This window comes from Pristiophorus japonicus, unplaced genomic scaffold (genome assembly GCF_044704955.1).
Source record: "Pristiophorus japonicus isolate sPriJap1 unplaced genomic scaffold, sPriJap1.hap1 HAP1_SCAFFOLD_282, whole genome shotgun sequence".
Lineage (NCBI taxonomy): Eukaryota > Metazoa > Chordata > Chondrichthyes > Pristiophoridae > Pristiophorus > Pristiophorus japonicus.
The window spans coordinates 482,387-507,171 of NW_027252582.1; the positions used below are offsets into that span (position 1 = coordinate 482,387).

At 45.3% G+C, this 24,785-nt stretch overlaps 13 non-coding genes across 13 annotated transcripts; all 13 read left to right on the top strand.

Moving 5' to 3' along the window:
* The first annotated feature begins 1,174 nt into the window (after window positions 1–1,174).
* Window positions 1,175–1,246, top strand: trnae-uuc (transfer RNA glutamic acid (anticodon UUC)). Its single transcript has one exon. It is a non-coding gene; the product is annotated as a tRNA-Glu (tRNA).
* Window positions 1,247–3,018: 1,772 nt separating this feature from the next.
* trnae-uuc (transfer RNA glutamic acid (anticodon UUC)) lies at window positions 3,019–3,090 on the top strand. Its single transcript has one exon. It is a non-coding gene; the product is annotated as a tRNA-Glu (tRNA).
* A 1,772-nt stretch (window positions 3,091–4,862) lies between these two features.
* Window positions 4,863–4,934, top strand: trnae-uuc (transfer RNA glutamic acid (anticodon UUC)). Its single transcript has one exon. It is a non-coding gene; the product is annotated as a tRNA-Glu (tRNA).
* Window positions 4,935–6,706: 1,772 nt separating this feature from the next.
* Window positions 6,707–6,778, top strand: trnae-uuc (transfer RNA glutamic acid (anticodon UUC)). Its single transcript has one exon. It is a non-coding gene; the product is annotated as a tRNA-Glu (tRNA).
* Window positions 6,779–8,550: 1,772 nt separating this feature from the next.
* Window positions 8,551–8,622, top strand: trnae-uuc (transfer RNA glutamic acid (anticodon UUC)). Its single transcript has one exon. It is a non-coding gene; the product is annotated as a tRNA-Glu (tRNA).
* Window positions 8,623–10,394: 1,772 nt separating this feature from the next.
* Window positions 10,395–10,466, top strand: trnae-uuc (transfer RNA glutamic acid (anticodon UUC)). The gene has a single exon. It is a non-coding gene; the product is annotated as a tRNA-Glu (tRNA).
* A 1,772-nt stretch (window positions 10,467–12,238) lies between these two features.
* Window positions 12,239–12,310, top strand: trnae-uuc (transfer RNA glutamic acid (anticodon UUC)). Its single transcript has one exon. It is a non-coding gene; the product is annotated as a tRNA-Glu (tRNA).
* Window positions 12,311–14,076: 1,766 nt separating this feature from the next.
* On the top strand, window positions 14,077–14,148 carry trnae-uuc (transfer RNA glutamic acid (anticodon UUC)). Its single transcript has one exon. It is a non-coding gene; the product is annotated as a tRNA-Glu (tRNA).
* Window positions 14,149–15,920: 1,772 nt separating this feature from the next.
* trnae-uuc (transfer RNA glutamic acid (anticodon UUC)) lies at window positions 15,921–15,992 on the top strand. Its single transcript has one exon. It is a non-coding gene; the product is annotated as a tRNA-Glu (tRNA).
* Window positions 15,993–17,764: 1,772 nt separating this feature from the next.
* Window positions 17,765–17,836, top strand: trnae-uuc (transfer RNA glutamic acid (anticodon UUC)). Its single transcript has one exon. It is a non-coding gene; the product is annotated as a tRNA-Glu (tRNA).
* Window positions 17,837–19,608: 1,772 nt separating this feature from the next.
* On the top strand, window positions 19,609–19,680 carry trnae-uuc (transfer RNA glutamic acid (anticodon UUC)). Its single transcript has one exon. It is a non-coding gene; the product is annotated as a tRNA-Glu (tRNA).
* Window positions 19,681–21,450: 1,770 nt separating this feature from the next.
* trnae-uuc (transfer RNA glutamic acid (anticodon UUC)) lies at window positions 21,451–21,522 on the top strand. Its single transcript has one exon. It is a non-coding gene; the product is annotated as a tRNA-Glu (tRNA).
* A 1,772-nt stretch (window positions 21,523–23,294) lies between these two features.
* On the top strand, window positions 23,295–23,366 carry trnae-uuc (transfer RNA glutamic acid (anticodon UUC)). Its single transcript has one exon. It is a non-coding gene; the product is annotated as a tRNA-Glu (tRNA).
* The last annotated feature ends 1,419 nt before the right edge of the window (window positions 23,367–24,785 follow it).

The following is a 24,785-nucleotide window of genomic DNA, read 5'->3' on the forward strand; positions in this document are numbered from 1 at the left end:
ATGAGGACTGAGTGTGCGGGGCAATTCCTTCCGGGGTTTAAGTTTTCTTTCAAAAAGGTGTGAGAAAGTTTTGCTTCGTTTTCTGTCGTGCCGAAATAGTCCAGTTGGGAGAGCGTGAGACTGAAGATTTAAAGGTCGCTGGTTCAATCCCGGGTTTCGGCAATATCTGGTGATTTTACGTTTCCTTCACTTTAAGGGGAGAAGCTGGTTTTAGATCGAGACAGTGGTTGAGGGCTGGGCTGTTCAGCGGTTGCGTGGTACTAATTTTCGACATGATTTTTTTTAGATTCAGCGCTCTTTTTCTGTTACGTTCTATTTATACTCTGCCCAGTTTTGTATATGGTACTGAAGTTTCATGTTCAGCCATGAACTCATTGAATGGCGGTCCAGGCTAGAAGAGCTGAATGGCCTGCTCCTGCACCTATTTTCTATGTTTCTAAGAGTGAACAATGTTTAAGCGATGCAATGTGTTCAATTCTTATGCAGTAACTCTATCACCCAGTGTGTGCCGGATACAAAATCATCTCAGGCTGTGCTTTCACACAGCCCAAGGGCATTTTGTTGCCGGTTAAATCGGTCGTTTAGGGCGTGGTATTAATAAAGCCAAAAGCGGGGGCCCGATCCCCGTATGCGCCATCCCAATTTTTCATGATTTTTATTTGGTTTTTAGTAACTTTTACAATCAAATCTTCATAACGAAACAAATCCACACGGAATCCCAAGGGATGGGAACGATTTGGAATAACAGCCATTGCTTCTTTGCCGACGGTGTGCAGAGCACAACTTTCTGTTGATACGTGTTTCTTGCTTTGCGCATAACCGATGAACTGGAGACCTGTTCCCGATAATGGTTAAAAGCAGAACAGAAAGACAGAACGGTTCTGTCGCCAGGAGATGAGCAAAAGGCTGCATTTCAGGACAAAACCACCAAATGAAATCTTCACACGGTAGCGAGAGTGAAAATTCCCGGAAAAAGGAGAGAATGAAATGGATTTCAGTGGATGCCTAGCCGCACTTAACGCTGTGATTGCGCGGACATGTCTTTGATGTTCTCCACAAAAACTGCCATTTGCTGCGAACAGTTTTCCCTGGCGCGAATGTGATGACAATTTATAAACAGCAAGGAGGAAAGACTGGGTTGGTCTGCTTGCTGGTACAAACGTTTGCAGCAGCTTCCCTGGTGGTCTAGTGGTTAGGATTCGGCGCTTTCACCGCCGCGGCCCGGGTTCGATTCCCGGTCAGGGAACATTGTATCTGCGGTGCTTCGAAATGCAATGTTATTCCTTAACATGCTTGCAGCTCAACTCGCTGTTGTTGCCCCAATCATCAGCAGCGTGTGGTGATACAACAAAAACACTTCTGTTTTCAAGTCTGCACAAAATGACAAGATCTCGCTCAACAAGTGGAACTCCAATTGCTGATAGACAACGTACATTTTGCCAATCATGGCTATCTTTAGTCTTCCAGGTACGTATTTGCGCCACATCACTCGAGCTTGTCATCAATCAATGCATTGCCACTGCGGAAATATTCAGCATTTTAAACTTCGCAAAGAGTGCAAGACTGGAATCAGGGAATGCCTGGACCATGGGCACTGATAACTTATCCTTGAGCATTCATTTGGACAGGGCCCCTTCTACAGTGCACACTGGCTCACTGCGTGTCAAAGTTTAGCGTTTAAAGGCGATTTCCAAGATCTGAATTTCCCGGCAGAGAATACATGGAGTTTTTGATGTAACCGAGATTCACCATCACTAACGTTAAATCTCTCCTTTTCAATATCATTATACATTACATGAACACATCCGGAGCTCCGAGATGTGTTTGGGACCCATTGCCCCGAAATGAGGACTGAGTGTGCGGGGCAGTTCCTTCCGGGGTTTAAGTTTTCTTTCAAAAAGGTGTGAGAAAGTTTTGCTTCGTTTTCTGTCGGGCCGAAATAGTCCAGTTGGGAGAGCGTGAGACTGAAGATTTAAAGGTCACTGGTTCAATCCCGGGTTTCGGCAATATCTGGTGATTTTACGTTTCCTTCATTTTAAGGGGAGAAGCTGGTTTTAGATCGAGACAGTGGTTGAGGGCTGGGCTGTTCAGCGGTTGCGTGGTACTAATTTTCGACATGATTTTTTTTAGATTCAGCGCTCTTTTTCTGTTACGTTCTATTTATACTCTGCCCAGTTTTGTATATGGTACTGAAGTTTCATGTTCAGCCATGAACTCATTGAATGGCGGTGCAGGCTAGAAGAGCTGAATGGCCTGCTCCTGCACCTATTTTCTATGTTTCTAAGAGTGAACAATGTTTAAGCGATGCAATGTGTTCAATTCTTATGCAGTAACTCTATCACCCAGTGTGTGCCGGATACAAAATCATCTCAGGCTGTGCTTTCACGCAGCCGAAGGGCATTTTGTTGCCGGTTAAATCGGTCGTTTAGGGCGTGGTATTAATAAAGCCAAAAGCGGGGGCCCGATCCCCGTATGCGCCATCCCAATTTTTCATGATTTTTATTCGGTTTTTAGTAACTTTTACAATCAAATCTTCATAACGAGACAAATCCACACGGAATCCCAAGGGATGGGAACGATTTGGAATAACAGCCATTGCTTCTTTGCCGACGGTGTGCAGAGCACAACTTTCTGTTGATACGTGTTTCTTGCTTTGCGCATAACCGATGAATTGGAGACCTGTTCCCGTCAATGGTTAAAAGCAGAACAGAAAGACAGAACGGTTCTGTCGCCAGGAGATGAGCAAAAGGCTGCATTTCAGGACAAAAGCACCAAATGAAATCTTCACACGGTACCGAGAGTGAAAATTCCCGGAAAAAGGAGAGAATGAAATGGATTTCAGTGGATGCCTAGCCGCACTTAACGCTGTGATTGCGCGGACATGTCTTTGAAGTTCTCCACAAAAACTGCCATTTGCTGCGAACAGTTTTCCCTGGCGCGAATGTGATGAGAATTTCAAAACAGCAAGGAGGAAAGACTGGGTTGGTCTGCTTGCTGGCACAAACGTTTGCAGCAGCTTCCCTGGTGGTCTAGTGGTTAGGATTCGGCGCTTTCACCGCCGCGGCCCGGGTTCGATTCCCGGTCAGGGAACATTGTATCTGCGGTGCTTCGAAATGCAATGTTGTTCCTGAACATGCTTGCAGCTCAACTCGCTGTTGTTGCCCCAATCATCAGCAGCGTGTGGTGATACAACAAAAACACTTCTGTTTTCAAGTCTGCACAAAATGACAAGATCTCGCTCAACAAGTGGAACTCCAATTGCTGATAGACAACGTACATTTTGCCAATCATGGCTATCTTTAGTCTTCCAGGTACGTATTTGCGCCACATCACTCGAGCTTGTCATCAATCAATGCATTGCCACTGCGGAAATATTCAGCATTTTAAACTTCGCAAAGAGTGCAAGACTGGAATCAGGGAATGCCTGGACCATGGGCACTGATAACTTATCCTTGAGCATTCATTTGGACAGGGCCCCTTCTACAGTGCACACTGGCTCACTGCGTGTCAAAGTTTAGCGTTTAAAGGCGATTTCCAAGATCTGAATTTCCCGGCAGAGAATTCATGGAGTTTTTGATGTAACCGAGATTCACCATCACTAACGTTAAATCTCTCCTTTTCAATATCATTATACATTACATGAACACATCCGGAGCTCCGAGATGTGTTTGGGACCCATTGCCCCGAAATGAGGACTGAGTGTGCGGGGCAATTCCTTCCGGGGTTTAAGTTTTCTTTCAAAAAGGTGTGAGAAAGTTTTGCTTCGTTTTCTGTCGGGCCGAAATAGTCCAGTTGGGAGAGCGTGAGACTGAAGATTTAAAGGTCACTGGTTCAATCCCGGGTTTCGGCAATATCTGGTGATTTTACGTTTCCTTCATTTTAAGGGGAGAAGCTGGTTTTAGATCGAGACAGTGGTTGAGGGCTGGGCTGTTCAGCGGTTGCGTGGTACTAATTTTCGACATGATTTTTTTTAGATTCAGCGCTCTTTTTCTGTTACGTTCTATTTATACTCTGCCCAGTTTTGTATATGGTACTGAAGTTTCATGTTCAGCCATGAACTCATTGAATGGCGGTGCAGGCTAGAAGAGCTGAATGGCCTGCTCCTGCACCTATTTTCTATGTTTCTAAGAGTGAACAATGTTTAAGCGATGCAATGTGTTCAATTCTTATGCAGTAACTCTATCACCCAGTGTGTGCCGGATACAAAATCATCTCAGGCTGTGCTTTCACGCAGCCGAAGGGCATTTTGTTGCCGGTTAAATCGGTCGTTTAGGGCGTGGTATTAATAAAGCCAAAAGCGCGGGCCCGATCCCCGTATGCGCCATCCCAATTTTTCATGATTTTTATTCGGTTTTTAGTAACTTTTACAATCAAATCTTCATAACGAAACAAATCCACACGGAATCCCAAGGGATGGGAACGATTTGGAATAACAGCCATTGCTTCTTTGCCGACGGTGTGCAGAGCACAACTTTCTGTTGATACGTGTTTCTTGCTTTGCGCATAACCGATGAACTGGAGACCTGTTCCCGTCAATGGTTAAAAGCAGAACAGAAAGACAGAACGGTTCTGTCGCCAGGAGATGAGCAAAAGGCTGCATTTCAGGACAAAAGCACCAAATGAAATCTTCACACGGTACCGAGAGTGAAAATTCCCGGAAAAAGGAGAGAATGAAATGGATTTCAGTGGATGCCTAGCCGCACTTAACGCTGTGATTGCGCGGACATGTCTTTGAAGTTCTCCACAAAAACTGCCATTTGCTGCGAACAGTTTTCCCTGGCGCGAATGTGATGAGAATTTCAAAACAGCAAGGAGGAAAGACTGGGTTGGTCTGCTTGCTGGCACAGACGTTTGCAGCAGCTTCCCTGGTGGTCTAGTGGTTAGGATTCGGCGCTTTCACCGCCGCGGCCCGGGTTCGATTCCCGGTCAGGGAACATTGTATCTGCGGTGCTTCGAAATGCAATGTTGTTCCTGAACATGCTTGCAGCTCAACTCGCTGTTGTTGCCCCAATCATCAGCAGCGTGTGGTGATACAACAAAAACACTTCTGTTTTCAAGTCTGCACAAAATGACAAGATCTCGCTCAACAAGTGGAACTCCAATTGCTGATAGACAACGTACATTTTGCCAATCATGGCTATCTTTAGTCTTCCAGGTACGTATTTGCGCCACATCACTCGAGCTTGTCATCAATCAATGCATTGCCACTGCGGAAATATTCAGCATTTTAAACTTCGCAAAGAGTGCAAGACTGGAATCAGGGAATGCCTGGACCATGGGCACTGATAACTTATCCTTGAGCATTCATTTGGACAGGGCCCCTTCTACAGTGCACACTGGCTCACTGCGTGTCAAAGTTTAGCGTTTAAAGGCGATTTCCAAGATCTGAATTTCCCGGCAGAGAATTCATGGAGTTTTTGATGTAACCGAGATTCACCATCACTAACGTTAAATCTCTCCTTTTCAATATCATTATACATTACATGAACACATCCGGAGCTCCGAGATGTGTTTGGGACCCATTGCCCCGAAATGAGGACTGAGTGTGCGGGGCAATTCCTTCCGGGGTTTAAGTTTTCTTTCAAAAAGGTGTGAGAAAGTTTTGCTTCGTTTTCTGTCGGGCCGAAATAGTCCAGTTGGGAGAGCGTGAGACTGAAGATTTAAAGGTCACTGGTTCAATCCCGGGTTTCGGCAATATCTGGTGATTTTACGTTTCCTTCATTTTAAGGGGAGAAGCTGGTTTTAGATCGAGACAGTGGTTGAGGGCTGGGCTGTTCAGCGGTTGCGTGGTACTAATTTTCGACATGATTTTTTTTAGATTCAGCGCTCTTTTTCTGTTACGTTCTATTTATACTCTGCCCAGTTTTGTATATGGTACTGAAGTTTCATGTTCAGCCATGAACTCATTGAATGGCGGTGCAGGCTAGAAGAGCTGAATGGCCTGCTCCTGCACCTATTTTCTATGTTTCTAAGAGTGAACAATGTTTAAGCGATGCAATGTGTTCAATTCTTATGCAGTAACTCTATCACCCAGTGTGTGCCGGATACAAAATCATCTCAGGCTGTGCTTTCACGCAGCCGAAGGGCATTTTGTTGCCGGTTAAATCGGTCGTTTAGGGCGTGGTATTAATAAAGCCAAAAGCGCGGGCCCGATCCCCGTATGCGCCATCCCAATTTTTCATGATTTTTATTCGGTTTTTAGTAACTTTTACAATCAAATCTTCATAACGAAACAAATCCACACGGAATCCCAAGGGATGGGAACGATTTGGAATAACAGCCATTGCTTCTTTGCCGACGGTGTGCAGAGCACAACTTTCTGTTGATACGTGTTTCTTGCTTTGCGCATAACCGATGAACTGGAGACCTGTTCCCGTCAATGGTTAAAAGCAGAACAGAAAGACAGAACGGTTCTGTCGCCAGGAGATGAGCAAAAGGCTGCATTTCAGGACAAAAGCACCAAATGAAATCTTCACACGGTACCGAGAGTGAAAATTCCAGGAAAAAGGAGAGAATGAAATGGATTTCAGTGGATGCCTAGCCGCACTTAACACTGTGATTGCGCGGACATGTCTTTGATGTTCTCCACAAAAACTGCCATTTGCTGCGAACAGTTTTCCCTGGCGCGAATGTGATGAGAATTTCAAAACAGCAAGGAGGAAAGACTGGGTTGGTCTGCTTGCTGGCACAGACGTTTGCAGCAGCTTCCCTGGTGGTCTAGTGGTTAGGATTCGGCGCTTTCACCGCCGCGGCCCGGGTTCGATTCCCGGTCAGGGAACATTGTATCTGCGGTGCTTCGAAATGCAATGTTGTTCCTGAACATGCTTGCAGCTCAACTCGCTGTTGTTGCCCCAATCATCAGCAGCGTGTGGTGATACAACAAAAACACTTCTGTTTTCAAGTCTGCACAAAATGACAAGATCTCGCTCAACAAGTGGAACTCCAATTGCTGATAGACAACGTACATTTTGCCAATCATGGCTATCTTTAGTCTTCCAGGTACGTATTTGCGCCACATCACTCGAGCTTGTCATCAATCAATGCATTGCCACTGCGGAAATATTCAGCATTTTAAACTTCGCAAAGAGTGCAAGACTGGAATCAGGGAATGCCTGGACCATGGGCACTGATAACTTATCCTTGAGCATTCATTTGGACAGGGCCCCTTCTACAGTGCACACTGGCTCACTGCGTGTCAAAGTTTAGCGTTTAAAGGCGATTTCCAAGATCTGAATTTCCCGGCAGAGAATTCATGGAGTTTTTGATGTAACCGAGATTCACCATCACTAACGTTAAATCTCTCCTTTTCAATATCATTATACATTACATGAACACATCCGGAGCTCCGAGATGTGTTTGGGACCCATTGCCCCGAAATGAGGACTGAGTGTGCGGGGCAATTCCTTCCGGGGTTTAAGTTTTCTTTCAAAAAGGTGTGAGAAAGTTTTGCTTCGTTTTCTGTCGGGCCGAAATAGTCCAGTTGGGAGAGCGTGAGACTGAAGATTTAAAGGTCACTGGTTCAATCCCGGGTTTCGGCAATATCTGGTGATTTTACGTTTCCTTCATTTTAAGGGGAGAAGCTGGTTTTAGATCGAGACAGTGGTTGAGGGCTGGGCTGTTCAGCGGTTGCGTGGTACTAATTTTCGACATGATTTTTTTTAGATTCAGCGCTCTTTTTCTGTTACGTTCTATTTATACTCTGCCCAGTTTTGTATATGGTACTGAAGTTTCATGTTCAGCCATGAACTCATTGAATGGCGGTGCAGGCTAGAAGAGCTGAATGGCCTGCTCCTGCACCTATTTTCTATGTTTCTAAGAGTGAACAATGTTTAAGCGATGCAATGTGTTCAATTCTTATGCAGTAACTCTATCACCCAGTGTGTGCCGGATACAAAATCATCTCAGGCTGTGCTTTCACGCAGCCGAAGGGCATTTTGTTGCCGGTTAAATCGGTCGTTTAGGGCGTGGTATTAATAAAGCCAAAAGCGCGGGCCCGATCCCCGTATGCGCCATCCCAATTTTTCATGATTTTTATTCGGTTTTTAGTAACTTTTACAATCAAATCTTCATAACGAAACAAATCCACACGGAATCCCAAGGGATGGGAACGATTTGGAATAACAGCCATTGCTTCTTTGCCGACGGTGTGCAGAGCACAACTTTCTGTTGATACGTGTTTCTTGCTTTGCGCATAACCGATGAACTGGAGACCTGTTCCCGTCAATGGTTAAAAGCAGAACAGAAAGACAGAACGGTTCTGTCGCCAGGAGATGAGCAAAAGGCTGCATTTCAGGACAAAAGCACCAAATGAAATCTTCACACGGTACCGAGAGTGAAAATTCCAGGAAAAAGGAGAGAATGAAATGGATTTCAGTGGATGCCTAGCCGCACTTAACACTGTGATTGCGCGGACATGTCTTTGATGTTCTCCACAAAAACTGCCATTTGCTGCGAACAGTTTTCCCTGGCGCGAATGTGATGAGAATTTCAAAACAGCAAGGAGGAAAGACTGGGTTGGTCTGCTTGCTGGCACAGACGTTTGCAGCAGCTTCCCTGGTGGTCTAGTGGTTAGGATTCGGCGCTTTCACCGCCGCGGCCCGGGTTCGATTCCCGGTCAGGGAACATTGTATCTGCGGTGCTTCGAAATGCAATGTTGTTCCTGAACATGCTTGCAGCTCAACTCGCTGTTGTTGCCCCAATCATCAGCAGCGTGTGGTGATACAACAAAAACACTTCTGTTTTCAAGTCTGCACAAAATGACAAGATCTCGCTCAACAAGTGGAACTCCAATTGCTGATAGACAACGTACATTTTGCCAATCATGGCTATCTTTAGTCTTCCAGGTACGTATTTGCGCCACATCACTCGAGCTTGTCATCAATCAATGCATTGCCACTGCGGAAATATTCAGCATTTTAAACTTCGCAAAGAGTGCAAGACTGGAATCAGGGAATGCCTGGACCATGGGCACTGATAACTTATCCTTGAGCATTCATTTGGACAGGGCCCCTTCTACAGTGCACACTGGCTCACTGCGTGTCAAAGTTTAGCGTTTAAAGGCGATTTCCAAGATCTGAATTTCCCGGCAGAGAATTCATGGAGTTTTTGATGTAACCGAGATTCACCATCACTAACGTTAAATCTCTCCTTTTCAATATCATTATACATTACATGAACACATCCGGAGCTCCGAGATGTGTTTGGGACCCATTGCCCCGAAATGAGGACTGAGTGTGCGGGGCAATTCCTTCCGGGGTTTAAGTTTTCTTTCAAAAAGGTGTGAGAAAGTTTTGCTTCGTTTTCTGTCGGGCCGAAATAGTCCAGTTGGGAGAGCGTGAGACTGAAGATTTAAAGGTCACTGGTTCAATCCCGGGTTTCGGCAATATCTGGTGATTTTACGTTTCCTTCATTTTAAGGGGAGAAGCTGGTTTTAGATCGAGACAGTGGTTGAGGGCTGGGCTGTTCAGCGGTTGCGTGGTACTAATTTTCGACATGATTTTTTTTAGATTCAGCGCTCTTTTTCTGTTACGTTCTATTTATACTCTGCCCAGTTTTGTATATGGTACTGAAGTTTCATGTTCAGCCATGAACTCATTGAATGGCGGTGCAGGCTAGAAGAGCTGAATGGCCTGCTCCTGCACCTATTTTCTATGTTTCTAAGAGTGAACAATGTTTAAGCGATGCAATGTGTTCAATTCTTATGCAGTAACTCTATCACCCAGTGTGTGCCGGATACAAAATCATCTCAGGCTGTGCTTTCACGCAGCCGAAGGGCATTTTGTTGCCGGTTAAATCGGTCGTTTAGGGCGTGGTATTAATAAAGCCAAAAGCGCGGGCCCGATCCCCGTATGCGCCATCCCAATTTTTCATGATTTTTATTCGGTTTTTAGTAACTTTTACAATCAAATCTTCATAACGAAACAAATCCACACGGAATCCCAAGGGATGGGAACGATTTGGAATAACAGCCATTGCTTCTTTGCCGACGGTGTGCAGAGCACAACTTTCTGTTGATACGTGTTTCTTGCTTTGCGCATAACCGATGAACTGGAGACCTGTTCCCGTCAATGGTTAAAAGCAGAACAGAAAGACAGAACGGTTCTGTCGCCAGGAGATGAGCAAAAGGCTGCATTTCAGGACAAAAGCACCAAATGAAATCTTCACACGGTACCGAGAGTGAAAATTCCAGGAAAAAGGAGAGAATGAAATGGATTTCAGTGGATGCCTAGCCGCACTTAACACTGTGATTGCGCGGACATGTCTTTGATGTTCTCCACAAAAACTGCCATTTGCTGCGAACAGTTTTCCCTGGCGCGAATGTGATGAGAATTTCAAAACAGCAAGGAGGAAAGACTGGGTTGGTCTGCTTGCTGGCACAGACGTTTGCAGCAGCTTCCCTGGTGGTCTAGTGGTTAGGATTCGGCGCTTTCACCGCCGCGGCCCGGGTTCGATTCCCGGTCAGGGAACATTGTATCTGCGGTGCTTCGAAATGCAATGTTGTTCCTGAACATGCTTGCAGCTCAACTCGCTGTTGTTGCCCCAATCATCAGCAGCGTGTGGTGATACAACAAAAACACTTCTGTTTTCAAGTCTGCACAAAATGACAAGATCTCGCTCAACAAGTGGAACTCCAATTGCTGATAGACAACGTACATTTTGCCAATCATGGCTATCTTTAGTCTTCCAGGTACGTATTTGCGCCACATCACTCGAGCTTGTCATCAATCAATGCATTGCCACTGCGGAAATATTCAGCATTTTAAACTTCGCAAAGAGTGCAAGACTGGAATCAGGGAATGCCTGGACCATGGGCACTGATAACTTATCCTTGAGCATTCATTTGGACAGGGCCCCTTCTACAGTGCACACTGGCTCACTGCGTGTCAAAGTTTAGCGTTTAAAGGCGATTTCCAAGATCTGAATTTCCCGGCAGAGAATTCATGGAGTTTTTGATGTAACCGAGATTCACCATCACTAACGTTAAATCTCTCCTTTTCAATATCATTATACATTACATGAACACATCCGGAGCTCCGAGATGTGTTTGGGACCCATTGCCCCGAAATGAGGACTGAGTGTGCGGGGCAATTCCTTCCGGGGTTTAAGTTTTCTTTCAAAAAGGTGTGAGAAAGTTTTGCTTCGTTTTCTGTCGGGCCGAAATAGTCCAGTTGGGAGAGCGTGAGACTGAAGATTTAAAGGTCACTGGTTCAATCCCGGGTTTCGGCAATATCTGGTGATTTTACGTTTCCTTCATTTTAAGGGGAGAAGCTGGTTTTAGATCGAGACAGTGGTTGAGGGCTGGGCTGTTCAGCGGTTGCGTGGTACTAATTTTCGACATGATTTTTTTTAGATTCAGCGCTCTTTTTCTGTTACGTTCTATTTATACTCTGCCCAGTTTTGTATATGGTACTGAAGTTTCATGTTCAGCCATGAACTCATTGAATGGCGGTGCAGGCTAGAAGAGCTGAATGGCCTGCTCCTGCACCTATTTTCTATGTTTCTAAGAGTGAACAATGTTTAAGCGATGCAATGTGTTCAATTCTTATGCAGTAACTCTATCACCCAGTGTGTGCCGGATACAAAATCATCTCAGGCTGTGCTTTCACGCAGCCGAAGGGCATTTTGTTGCCGGTTAAATCGGTCGTTTAGGGCGTGGTATTAATAAAGCCAAAAGCGCGGGCCCGATCCCCGTATGCGCCATCCCAATTTTTCATGATTTTTATTCGGTTTTTAGTAACTTTTACAATCAAATCTTCATAACGAAACAAATCCACACGGAATCCCAAGGGATGGGAACGATTTGGAATAACAGCCATTGCTTCTTTGCCGACGGTGTGCAGAGCACAACTTTCTGTTGATACGTGTTTCTTGCTTTGCGCATAACCGATGAACTGGAGACCTGTTCCCGTCAATGGTTAAAAGCAGAACAGAAAGACAGAACGGTTCTGTCGCCAGGAGATGAGCAAAAGGCTGCATTTCAGGACAAAAGCACCAAATGAAATCTTCACACGGTACCGAGAGTGAAAATTCCAGGAAAAAGGAGAGAATGAAATGGATTTCAGTGGATGCCTAGCCGCACTTAACGCTGTGATTGCGCGGACATGTCTTTGATGTTCTCCACAAAAACTGCCATTTGCTGCGAACAGTTTTCCCTGGCGCGAATGTGATGAGAATTTCTAAACAGCAAGGAGGAAAGACTGGGTTGGTCTGCTTGCTGGCACAAACGTTTGCAGCAGCTTCCCTGGTGGTCTAGTGGTTAGGATTCGGTGCTTTCACCGCCGCGGCCCGGGTTCGATTCCCGGTCAGGGAACATTGTATCTGCGGTGTTTCGAAATGCAATGCTCTTCCTCAACATGCTTGCAGCTCAACTCGCTGTTGTTGCCCCAATCATCAGCAGCGTGTCGTGATACCACAAAAACACTTATGTTTTAAAGTCTGCACTAAATGACAAGATCTCGCTCAACAAGTGAAACTCCAATTGCTGATAGACAACGTACATTTTGCCAATCATGGCTATCTTTAGTCTTCCAGGTACGTATTTGCGCCACATCACTCGAGCTTGTCATCAATCAATGCATTGCCACTGCGGAAATATTCAGCATTTTAAACTTCGCAAAGAGTGCAAGACTGGAATCAGGGAATGCCTGGACCATGGGCACTGATAACCTATCCTTGAGCATTCATTTGGACAGGGCCCCTTCTACAGTGCACACTGGCTCACTGCGTGTCAAAGTTTAGCGTTTAAAGGCGATTTCCAAGATCTGAATTTCCCGGCAGAGAATTCATGGAATTTTTGATGTAACCGAGATTCACCATCACTAACGTTAAATCTCTCCTTTTCAATATCATTATACATTACATGAACACATCCGGAGCTCCGAGATGTGTTTGGGACCCATTGCCCCGAAATGAGGACTGAGTGTGCGGGGCAATTCCTTCCGGGGTTTAAGTTTTCTTTCAAAAAGGTGTGAGAAAGTTTTGCTTCGTTTTCTGTCGTGCCGAAATAGTCCAGTTGGGAGAGCGTGAGACTGAAGATTTAAAGGTCACTGGTTCAATCCCGGGTTTCGGCAATATCTGGTGATTTTACGTTTCCTTCATTTTAAGGGGAGAAGCTGGTTTTAGATCGAGACAGTGGTTGAGGGCTGGGCTGTTCAGCGGTTGCGTGGTACTAATTTTCGACATGATTTTTTTTAGATTCAGCGCACTGTTACGTTCTATTTATACTCTGCCCAGTTTTGTATATGGTACTGAAGTTTCATGTTCAGCCATGAACTCATTGAATGGCGGTGCAGGCTAGAAGAGCTGAATGGCCTGCTCCTGCACCTATTTTCTATGTTTCTAAGAGTGAACAATGTTTAAGCGATGCGATGTGTTCAATTCTTATGCAGTTACTCTATCACCCAGTGTGTTCCGGATCCAAAATCATCTCAGGCTCTGCTTTCACGCAGCCCAAGGGCATTTTGTTGCCGGTTAAATCGGTCGTTTAGGGCGTGGTATTAATAAAGCAAAGAGCGCGGGCATGATCCCCGTATGAGCCAACCCAATTTTTCATGATTTTTATTCGGTATTTAGTAACTTTTACAATCAAATCTTCATAACGAAACAAATCCACACGGAATCCCAAGGGATGGGAACGATTTGGAATAACAGCCATTGCTTCTTTGCCGACGGTGTGCAGAGCACAACTTTCTGTTGATACGTGTTTCTTGCTTTGCGCATAACCGATGAACTGGAGAGCTGTTCCCGTCAATGGTTAAAAGCAGAACAGAAAGACAGAACGGTTCTGTCGCCAGGAGATGAGCAAAAGGCTGCATTTCAGGACAAAAGCACCAAATGAAATCTTCACACGGTACCGAGAGTGAAAATTCCCGGAAAAAGGAGAGAATGAAATGGATTTCAATGGATGCCTAGCCGCACTTAACACTGTGATTGCGCGGACATGTCTTTGATGTTCTCCACAAAAACTGCCATTTGCTGCGAACAGTTTTCCCTGGCGCGAATGTGATGAGAATTTCTAAACAGCAAGGAGGAAAGACTGGGTTGGTCTGCTTGCTGGCACAAACGTTTGCAGCAGCTTCCCTGGTGGTCTAGTGGTTAGGATTCGGCGCTTTCACCGCCGCGACCCGGGTTCGATTCCCGGTCAGGGAACATTGTATCTGCGGTGTTTCGAAATGCAATGCTCTTCCTCAACATGCTTGCAGCTCAACTCGCTGTTGTTGCCCCAATCATCAGCAGCGTGTCGTGATACCACAAAAACACTTATGTTTTAAAGTCTGCACTAAATGACAAGATCTCGCGCAACAAGTGGAACTCCAATTGCTGATAGACAACGTACATTTTCCCAATCATGGCTATCTTTAGTCTTCCAGGTACGTATTTGCGCCACATCACTCGAGCTTGTCATCAATCAATGCATTGCCACTGCGGAAATATTCAGCATTTTAAACTTCGCAAAGAGTGCAAGACTGGAATCAGGGAATGCCTGGACCATGGGCACTGATAACTTATCCTTGAGCATTCGTTTGGACAGGGCCCCTTCTACAGTGCACACTGGCTCACTGCGTGTCAAAGTTTAGCGTTTAAAGGCGATTTCCAAGATCTGAATTTCCCGGCAGAGAATTCATGGAGTTTTTGATGTAACCGAGATTCACCATCACTAACGTTAAATCTCTCCTTTTCAATATCATTATACATTACATGAACACATCCGGAGCTCCGAGATGTGTTTGGGACCCATTGCCCCGAAATGAGGACTGAGTGTGCGGGGCAATTCCTTCCGGGGTTTAAGTTTTCTTTCAAAAAGGTGTGAGAAAGTTTTGCTTCGTTTTCTGTCGTGCCGAAATAGTCCAGTTGGGAGAGCGTGAGACTGAAGATTTAAAGGTCACTGGTTCAATCCCGGGTTTTGGCAATATCTGGTGATTTTACGTTTCCTTCATTTTAAGGGGAGAAGCTGGTTTTAGATCGAGACAGTGGTTGAGGGCTGGGCTGTTCAGCGGTTGCGTGGTACTAATTTTCGACATGATTTTTTTTAGATTCAGCGCTCTTTTTCTGTTACGTTCTATTTATACTCTGCCCAGTTTTGTATATGGTACTGAAGTTTCATGTTCAGCCATGAACTCATTGAATGGCGGTGCAGGCTAGAAGAGCTGAATGGCCTGCTCCTGCACCTATTTTCTATGTTTCTAAGAGTGAACAATGTTTAAGCGATGCAATGTGTTCAATTCTTATGCAGTAACTCTATCACCCAGTGTGTGCCGGATACAAAATCATCTCAGGCTGTGCTTTCACGCAGCCGAAGGGCATTTTGTTGCCGGTTAAATCGGTCGTTTAGGGCGTGGTATTAATAAAGCCAAAAGCGCGGGCCCGATCCCCGTATGCGCCATCCCAATTTTTCATGATTTTTATTCGGTTTTTAGTAACTTTTACAATCAAATCTTCATAACGAAACAAATCCACACGGAATCCCAAGGGATGGGAACGATTTGGAATAACAGCCATTGCTTCTTTGCCGACGGTGTGCAGAGCACAACTTTCTGTTGATACGTGTTTCTTGCTTTGCGCATAACCGATGAACTGGAGACCTGTTCCCGTCAATGGTTAAAAGCAGAACAGAAAGACAGAACGGTTCTGTCGCCAGGAGATGAGCAAAAGGCTGCATTTCAGGACAAAAGCACCAAATGAAATCTTCACACGGTACCGAGAGTGAAAATTCCAGGAAAAAGGAGAGAATGAAATGGATTTCAGTGGATGCCTAGCCGCACTTAACGCTGTGATTGCGCGGACATGTCTTTGATGTTCTCCACAAAAACTGCCATTTGCTGCGAACAGTTTTCCCTGGCGCGAATGTGATGAGAATTTCAAAACAGCAAGGAGGAAAGACTGGGTTGGTCTGCTTGCTGGCACAGACGTTTGCAGCAGCTTCCCTGGTGGTCTAGTGGTTAGGATTCGGCGCTTTCACCGCCGCGGCCCGGGTTCGATTCCCGGTCAGGGAACATTGTATCTGCGGTGCTTCGAAATGCAATGTTGTTCCTGAACATGCTTGCAGCTCAACTCGCTGTTGTTGCCCCAATCATCAGCAGCGTGTGGTGATACAACAAAAACACTTCTGTTTTCAAGTCTGCACAAAATGACAAGATCTCGCTCAACAAGTGGAACTCCAATTGCTGATAGACAACGTACATTTTCCCAATCATGGCTATCTTTAGTCTTCCAGGTACGTATTTGCGCCACATCACTCGAGCTTGTCATCAATCAATGCATTGCCACTGCGGAAATATTCAGCATTTTAAACTTCGCAAAGAGTGCAAGACTGGAATCAGGGAATGCCTGGACCATGGGCACTGATAACTTATCCTTGAGCATTCGTTTGGACAGGGCCCCTTCTACAGTGCACACTGGCTCACTGCGTGTCAAAGTTTAGCGTTTAAAGGCGATTTCCAAGATCTGAATTTCCCGGCAGAGAATTCATGGAGTTTTTGATGTAACCGAGATTCACCATCACTAACGTTAAATCTCTCCTTTTCAATATCATTATACATTACATGAACACATCCGGAGCTCCGAGATGTGTTTGGGACCCATTGCCCCGAAATGAGGACTGAGTGTGCGGGGCAATTCCTTCCGGGGTTTAAGTTTTCTTTCAAAAAGGTGTGAGAAAGTTTTGCTTCGTTTTCTGTCGGGCCGAAATAGTCCAGTTGGGAGAGCGTGAGACTGAAGATTTAAAGGTCACTGGTTCAATCCCGGGTTTCGGCAATATCTGGTGATTTTACGTTTCCTTCATTTTAAGGGGAGAAGCTGGTTTTAGATCGAGACAGTGGTTGAGGGCTGGGCTGTTCAGCGGTTGCGTGGTACTAATTTTCGACATGATTTTTTTTAGATTCAGCGCTCTTTTTCTGTTACGTTCTATTTATACTCTGCCCAGTTTTGTATATGGTACTGAAGTTTCATGTTCAGCCATGAACTCATTGAATGGCGGTGCAGGCTAGAAGAGCTGAATGGCCTGCTCCTGCACCTATTTTCTATGTTTCTAAGAGTGAACAATGTTTAAGCGATGCAATGTGTTCAATTCTTATGCAGTAACTCTATCACCCAGTGTGTGCCGGATACAAAATCATCTCAGGCTGTGCTTTCACGCAGCCGAAGGGCATTTTGTTGCCGGTTAAATCGGTCGTTTAGGGCGTGGTATTAATAAAGCCAAAAGCGCGGGCCCGATCCCCGTATGCGCCATCCCAATTTTTCATGATTTTTATTCGGTTTTTAGTAACTTTTACAATCAAATCTTCATAACGAAACAAATCCACACGGAATCCCAAGGGATGGGAACGATTTGGAATAACAGCCATTGCTTCTTTGCCGACGGTGTGCAGAGCACAACTTTCTGTTGATACGTGTTTCTTGCTTTGCGCATAACCGATGAACTGGAGACCTGTTCCCGTCAATGGTTAAAAGCAGAACAGAAAGACAGAACGGTTCTGTCGCCAGGAGATGAGCAAAAGGCTGCATTTCAGGACAAAAGCACCAAATGAAATCTTCACACGGTACCGAGAGTGAAAATTCCAGGAAAAAGGAGAGAATGAAATGGATTTCAGTGGATGCCTAGCCGCACTTAACGCTGTGATTGCGCGGACATGTCTTTGATGTTCTCCACAAAAACTGCCATTTGCTGCGAACAGTTTTCCCTGGCGCGAATGTGATGAGAATTTCAAAACAGCAAGGAGGAAAGACTGGGTTGGTCTGCTTGCTGGCACAGACGTTTGCAGCAGCTTCCCTGGTGGTCTAGTGGTTAGGATTCGGCGCTTTCACCGCCGCGGCCCGGGTTCGATTCCCGGTCAGGGAACATTGTAGCTGCGGTGCTTCGAAATGCAATGTTGTTCCTGAACATGCTTGCAGCTCAACTCGCTGTTGTTGCCCCAATCATCAGCAGCGTGTGGTGATACAACAAAAACACTTCTGTTTTCAAGTCTGCACAAAATGACAAGATCTCGCTCAACAAGTGGAACTCCAATTGCTGATAGACAACGTACATTTTGCCAATCATGGCTATCTTTAGTCTTCCAGGTACGTATTTGCGCCACATCACTCGAGCTTGTCATCAATCAATGCATTGCCACTGCGGAAATATTCAGCATTTTAAACTTCGCAAAGAGTGCAAGACTGGAATCAGGGAATGCCTGGACCATGGGCACTGATAACTTATCCTTGAGCATTCATTTGGACAGGGCCCCTTCTACAGTGCACACTGGCTCACTGCGTGTCAAAGTTTAGCGTTTAAAGGCGATTTCCAAGATCTGAATTTCCCGGCAGAGAATTCATGGAGTTTTTGATGTAACCGAGATTCACCATCACTAACGTTAAATCTCTCCTTTTCAATATCATTATACATTACATGAACACATCCGGAGCTCCGAGATGTGTTTGGGACCCATTGCCCCGAAATGAGGACTGAGTGTGCGGGGCAATTCCTTCCGGGGTTTAAGTTTTCTTTCAAAAAGGTGTGAGAAAGTTTTGCTTCGTTTTCTGTCGGGCCGAAATAGTCCAGTTGGGAGAGCGTGAGACTGAAGATTTAAAGGTCACTGGTTCAATCCCGGGTTTCGGCAATATCTGGTGATTTTACGTTTCCTTCATTTTAAGGGGAGAAGCTGGTTTTAGATCGAGACAGTGGTTGAGGGCTGGGCTGTTCAGCGGTTGCGTGGTACTAATTTTCGACATGATTTTTTTTAGATTCAGCGCTCTTTTTCTGTTACGTTCTATTTATACTCTGCCCAGTTTTGTATATGGTACTGAAGTTTCATGTTCAGCCATGAACTCATTGAATGGCGGTGCAGGCTAGAAGAGCTGAATGGCCTGCTCCTGCACCTATTTTCTATGTTTCTAAGAGTGAACAATGTTTAAGCGATGCAATGTGTTCAATTCTTATGCAGTAACTCTATCACCCAGTGTGTGCCGGATACAAAATCATCTCAGGCTGTGCTTTCACGCAGCCGAAGGGTTTTTTGTTGCCGGTTAAATCGGTCGTTTAGGGCGTGGTATTAATAAAGCCAAAAGCGCGGGCCCGATCCCCGTATGCGCCATCCCAATTTTTCATGATTTTTATTCGGTTTTTAGTAACTTTTACAATCAAATCTTCATAACGAAACAAATCCACACGGAATCCCAAGGGATGGGAACGATTTGGAATAACAGCCATTGCTTCTTTGCCGACGGTGTGCAGAGCACAACTTTCTGTTGATACGTGTTTCTTGCTTTGCGCATAACCGATGAACTGGAGACCTGTTCCCGTCAATGGTTAAAAGCAGAACAGAAAGACAGAACGGTTCTGTCGCCAGGAGATGAGCAAAAGGCTGCATTTCAGGACAAAAGCACCAAATGAAATCTTCACACGGTACCGAGAGTGAAAATTCCAGGAAAAAGGAGAGAATGAAATGGATTTCAGTGGATGCCTAGCCGCACTTAACGCTGTGATTGCGCGGACATGTCTTTGATGTTCTCCACAAAAACTGCCATTTGCTGCGAACAGTTTTCCCTGGCGCGAATGTGATGAGAATTTCAAAACAGCAAGGAGGAAAGACTGGGTTGGTCTGCTTGCTGGCACAGACGTTTGCAGCAGCTTCCCTGGTGGTCTAGTGGTTAGGATTCGGCGCTTTCACCGCCGCGGCCCGGGTTCGATTCCCGGTCAGGGAACATTGTATCTGCGGTGCTTCGAAATGCAATGTTGTTCCTGAACATGCTTGCAGCTCAACTCGCTGTTGTTGCCCCAATCATCAGCAGCGTGTGGTGATACAACAAAAACACTTCTGTTTTCAAGTCTGCACAAAATGACAAGATCTCGCTCAACAAGTGGAACTCCAATTGCTGATAGACAACGTACATTTTGCCAATCATGGCTATCTTTAGTCTTGCAGGTACGTATTTGCGCCACATCACTCGAGCTTGTCATCAATCAATGCATTGCCACTGCGGAAATATTCAGCATTTTAAACTTCGCAAAGAGTGCAAGACTGGAATCAGGGAATGCCTGGACCATGGGCACTGATAACTTATCCTTGAGCATTCATTTGGACAGGGCCCCTTCTACAGTGCACACTGGCTCACTGCGTGTCAAAGTTTAGCGTTTAAAGGCGATTTCCAAGATCTGAATTTCCCGGCAGAGAATTCATGGAGTTTTTGATGTAACCGAGATTCACCATCACTAACGTTAAATCTCTCCTTTTCAATATCATTATACATTACATGAACACATCCGGAGCTCCGAGATGTGTTTGGGACCCATTGCCCCGAAATGAGGACTGAGTGTGCGGGGCAATTCCTTCCGGGGTTTAAGTTTTCTTTCAAAAAGGTGTGAGAAAGTTTTGCTTCGTTTTCGGTCGGGCCGAAATAGTCCAGTTGGGAGAGCGTGAGACTGAAGATTTAAAGGTCACTGGTTCAATCCCGGGTTTCGGCAATATCTGGTGATTTTACGTTTCCTTCATTTTAAGGGGAGAAGCTGGTTTTAGATCGAGACAGTGGTTGAGGGCTGGGCTGTTCAGCGGTTGCGTGGTACTAATTTTCGACATGATTTTTTTTAGATTCAGCGCTCTTTTTCTGTTACGTTCTATTTATACTCTGCCCAGTTTTGTATATGGTACTGAAGTTTCATGTTCAGCCATGAACTCATTGAATGGCGGTGCAGGCTAGAAGAGCTGAATGGCCTGCTCCTGCACCTATTTTCTATGTTTCTAAGAGTGAACAATGTTTAAGCGATGCAATGTGTTCAATTCTTATGCAGTAACTCTATCACCCAGTGTGTGCCGGATACAAAATCATCTCAGGCTGTGCTTTCACGCAGCCGAAGGGTTTTTTTTGCCGGTTAAATCGGTCGTTTAGGGCGTGGTATTAATAAAGCCAAAAGCGCGGGCCCGATCCCCGTATGCGCCATCCCAATTTTTCATGATTTTTATTCGGTTTTTAGTAACTTTTACAATCAAATCTTCATAACGAAACAAATCCACACGGAATCCCAAGGGATGGGAACGATTTGGAATAACAGCCATTGCTTCTTTGCCGACGGTGTGCAGAGCACAACTTTCTGTTGATACGTGTTTCTTGCTTTGCGCATAACCGATGAACTGGAGACCTGTTCCCGTCAATGGTTAAAAGCAGAACAGAAAGACAGAACGGTTCTGTCGCCAGGAGATGAGCAAAAGGCTGCATTTCAGGACAAAAGCACCAAATGAAATCTTCACACGGTACCGAGAGTGAAAATTCCAGGAAAAAGGAGAGAATGAAATGGATTTCAGTGGATGCCTAGCCGCACTTAACGCTGTGATTGCGCGGACATGTCTTTGATGTTCTCCACAAAAACTGCCATTTGCTGGAACAGTTTTCCCTGGCGCGAATGTGATGAGAATTTCAAAACAGCAAGGAGGAAAGACTGGGTTGGTCTGCTTGCTGGCACAGACGTTTGCAGCAGCTTCCCTGGTGGTCTAGTGGTTAGGATTCGGCGCTTTCACCGCCGCGGCCCGGGTTCAATTCCCGGTCAGGGAACATTGTATCTGCGGTGCTTCGAAATGCAATGTTGTTCCTGAACATGCTTGCAGCTCAACTCGCTGTTGTTGCCCCAATCATCAGCAGCGTGTGGTGATACAACAAAAACACTTCTGTTTTCAAGTCTGCACAAAATGACAAGATCTCGCTCAACAAGTGGAACTCCAATTGCTGATAGACAACGTACATTTTGCCAATCATGGCTATCTTTAGTCTTGCAGGTACGTATTTGCGCCACATCACTCGAGCTTGTCATCAATCAATGCATTGCCACTGCGGAAATATTCAGCATTTTAAACTTCGCAAAGAGTGCAAGACTGGAATCAGGGAATGCCTGGACCATGGGCACTGATAACTTATCCTTGAGCATTCATTTGGACAGGGCCCCTTCTACAGTGCACACTGGCTCACTGCGTGTCAAAGTTTAGCGTTTAAAGGCGATTTCCAAGATCTGAATTTCCCGGCAGAGAATTCATGGAGTTTTTGATGTAACCGAGATTCACCATCACTAACGTTAAATCTCTCCTTTTCAATATCATTATACATTACATGAACACATCCGGAGCTCCGAGATGTGTTTGGGACCCATTGCCCCGAAATGAGGACTGAGTGTGCGGGGCAATTCCTTCCGGGGTTTAAGTTTTCTTTCAAAAAGGTGTGAGAAAGTTTTGCTTCGTTTTCGGTCGGGCCGAAATAGTCCAGTTGGGAGAGCGTGAGACTGAAGATTTAAAGGTCACTGGTTCAATCCCGGGTTTCGGCAATATCTGGTGATTTTACGTTTCCTTCATTTTAAGGGGAGAAGCTGGTTTTAGATCGAGACAGTGGTTGAGGGCTGGGCTGTTCAGCGGTTGCGTGGTACTAATTTTCGACATGATTTTTTTTAGATTCAGCGCTCTTTTTCTGTTACGTTCTATTTATACTCTGCCCAGTTTTGTATATGGTACTGAAGTTTCATGTTCAGCCATGAACTCATTGAATGGCGGTGCAGGCTAGAAGAGCTGAATGGCCTGCTCCTGCACCTATTTTCTATGTTTCTAAGAGTGAACAATGTTTAAGCGATGCAATGTGTTCAATTCTTATGCAGTAACTCTATCACCCAGTGTGTGCCGGATACAAAATCATCTCAGGCTGTGCTTTCACGCAGCCGAAGGGCATTTTGTTGCCGGTTAAATCGGTCGTTTAGGGCGTGGTATTAATAAAGCCAAAAGCGCGGGCCCGATCCCCGTATGCGCCATCCCAATTTTTCATGATTTTTATTCGGTTTTTAGTAACTTTTACAATCAAATCTTCATAACGAAACAAATCCACACGGAATCCCAAGGGATGGGAACGATTTGGAATAACAGCCATTGCTTCTTTGCCGGAAGTGTGCAGAGCACAACTTTCTGTTGATACGTGTTTCTTGCTTTGCGCATAACCGATGAACTGGAGACCTGTTCCCGTCAATGGTTAAAAGCAGAACAGAAAGACAGAACGGTTCTGTCGCCAGGAGATGAGCAAAAGGCTGCATTTCAGGACAAAAGCACCAAATGAAATCTTCACACGGTACCGAGAGTGAAAATTCCAGGAAAAAGGAGAGAATGAAATGGATTTCAGTGGATGCCTAGCCGCACTTAACGCTGTGATTGCGCGGACATGTCTTTGATGTTCTCCACAAAAACTGCCATTTGCTGCGAACAGTTTTCCCTGGCGCGAATGTGATGAGAATTTCAAAACAGCAAGGAGGAAAGACTGGGTTGGTCTGCTTGCTGGCACAGACGTTTGCAGCAGCTTCCCTGGTGGTCTAGTGGTTAGGATTCGGCGCTTTCACCGCCGCGGCCCGGGTTCGATTCCCGGTCAGGGAACATTGTATCTGCGGTGCTTCGAAATGCAATGTTGTTCCTGAACACGCTTGCAGCTCAACTCGCTGTTGTTGCCCCAATCATCAGCAGCGTGTGGTGATACAACAAAAACACTTCTGTTTTCAAGTCTGCACAAAATGACAAGATCTCGCTCAACAAGTGGAACTCCAATTGCTGATAGACAACGTACATTTTGCCAATCATGGCTATCTTTAGTCTTCCAGGTACGTATTTGCGCCACATCACTCGAGCTTGTCATCAATCAATGCATTGCTACTGCGGAAATATTCAGCATTTTAAACTTCGCAAAGAGTGCAAGACTGGAATCAGGGAATGCCTGGACCATGGGCACTGATAACTTATCCTTGAGCATTCATTTGGACAGGGCCCCTTCTACAGTGCACACTGACTCACTGCGTGTCAAAGTTTAGCGTTTAAAGGCGATTTCCAAGATCTGAATTTCCCGGCAGAGAATTCATGGAGTTTTTGATGTAACCGAGATTCACCATCACTAACGTTAAATCTCTCCTTTTCAATATCATTATACATTACATGAACACATCCGGAGCTCCGAGATGTGTTTGGGACCCATTGCCCCGAAATGATGACTGAGTGTGCGGGGCAATTCCTTCCGGGGTTTAAGTTTTCTTTCAAAAAGGTGTGAGAAAGTTTTGCTTCGTTTTCTGTCGGGCCGAAATAGTCCAGTTGGGAGAGCGTGAGACTGAAGATTTAAAGGTCACTGGTTCAATCCCGGGTTTCGGCAATATCTGGTGATTTTACGTTTCCTTCATTTTAAGGGGAGAAGCTGGTTTTAGATCGAGACAGTGGTTGAGGGCTGGGCTGTTCAGCGGTTGCGTGGTACTAATTTTCGACATGATTTTTTTTAGATTCAGCGCTCTTTTTCTGTTACGTTCTATTTATACTCTGCCCAGTTTTGTATATGGTACTGAAGTTTCATGTGCAGCCTTGAACTCATTGAATGGCGGTGCAGGCTAGAAGAGCTGAATGGCCTGCTCCTGCACCTATTTTCTATGTTTCTAAGAGTGAACAATGTTTAAGCGATGCAATGTGTTCAATTCTTATGCAGTAACTCTATCACCCAGTGTGTGCCGGATACAAAATCATTTCAGGCTGTGCTTTCACGCAGCCCAAGGGCATTTTGTTGCCGGTTAAATCGGTCGTTTAGGGCGTGGTATTAATAAAGCCAAAAGCGCGGGCCCGATCCCCGGATGCGCCATCCCAATTTTTCATGAATTTTATTCGGTTTTTAGTAACTTTTACAATCAAATCTTCATAACGAAACAAATCCACACGGAATCCCAAGGGATGGGAACGATTTGGAATAACAGCCATTGCTTCTTTGCCGACGGTGTGCAGAGCACAACTTTCTGTTGATACGTGTTTCTTGCTTTGCGCATAACC